The 1,255-nt window shown below is 36.6% G+C and overlaps 1 protein-coding gene across 1 annotated transcript in view; it reads right to left on the bottom strand.

The window, feature by feature from the left end:
* Positions 1-900, bottom strand: part of LOC106870715 (uncharacterized) — a 17,146-nt gene extending 16,246 nt beyond the window's left edge. Inside the window, exon 1 of the mRNA XM_052974102.1 lies at positions 652-900. The gene's annotated coding sequence lies outside the window, so the exon portion shown is untranslated. The remainder of the gene's footprint in view (positions 1-651) is intronic.
* Positions 901-1,255: the final 355 nt, after the last annotated feature.

Here is a 1,255-nt window from a genome sequence, read left to right as displayed (position 1 = left end):
ATATATATATATATATATACAAAGGAGTCGTGGGGGGGGGGGAACAAGCTGTGACACATGTATTAGTTCCATTAATTAATTCCCTTAGATGAAACTTTTTTTAAATAGTTAATATATTAATACATAGAACATTGTTAAAATAAAGCATATACACACAATTGAGCACAAGTGCAACGCTTTTCAATGTTTACTAACGATGCCCACATTTTGTGTATGAATAATATATATCATATATACAATAAAGAGGAAATTCTAAATCGTTGTATGTGTATATTATATATATATATGTCTGTCAGAACATCATCTGTGAACGCTATTTGTCGTCGTCTGCTAATTGTTCTGCTAATATTCTTTCTACTACAGGCACAAGGCCTGAAATATTTTAGGAGTGAGCAGTTGGGGCGGGGTTAGTCAATTACATCGACTCCAGTACTCAACTGGTACTTATTTTATCGACCCTCAAAAGGATAAAAGGCAAGTCAGCGTCGGCAGAATTTAAACTCAGAATGTATAGCAGACGGATGGATTGCCGCTAAGCGTTTCGTCCGTTGTAGTAATGATTACTGCCACCTTGCCGCCTTAATTAGTCTACTAATATCAAAACTGTCTAACTTTCTTCATTTCCAGCCCATTGAATTGTCAAGAACTTACTGGGAGTACTGTCATGGCTGTGGCGAATGGCACCGATAAGGGTCATCTGTTTCTAGCTTCAGTCGTTTCTGTAGTCATAGGAGAACTGTCATTAGCTTTGGTGTCCGATTTGCTGGATGGCTTGTTTCTTTATATGTGTCTAGTCAAGCGTTTCCGCCATTTTCCCTAGAAATATGTTTGTTTATTGATTTATGTATTTATTTATTGTGTGTATGTATGAGTGTGTGTTTTGTCTATTTTTTCCTTGAGTTTTGTTTTGTTCTCAGTTGCGTGGTGCAACCTCTGTGTGTGTGTGTGTGTGTGTGTGTGTGTGTGTTGATGTGAGAAGAGTATATGACAGAATAAATAATTAATCCTGTATTATTGGCACTCATAGATAACCTGATGGCAACTGTTATCTCAGCTCATGCACTAAAATCAGGACTGGCAGATAAGCAAAAGCACCTTGATGAATGACTTCAGAGTCAGTGTTAAATTTACATTTACGAGACAATAATGGAGAAAGGCAGGTGAAGAAACAAAAATCTCTTTCCTAAAAATTGGTTTGGTATCTGTTCAGTAATATTTCAAACGATGAGAAGATGGAGATGGAGATAAGGACATA

This window comes from Octopus bimaculoides, chromosome 17 (assembly GCF_001194135.2).
Source record: "Octopus bimaculoides isolate UCB-OBI-ISO-001 chromosome 17, ASM119413v2, whole genome shotgun sequence".
In the NCBI taxonomy this organism is placed as follows: Eukaryota; Metazoa; Mollusca; class Cephalopoda; order Octopoda; family Octopodidae; genus Octopus; species Octopus bimaculoides.
The sequence above is the reverse complement of the archived record's forward strand: the minus strand, read 5'-3'. Positions and strand labels throughout refer to the sequence as shown.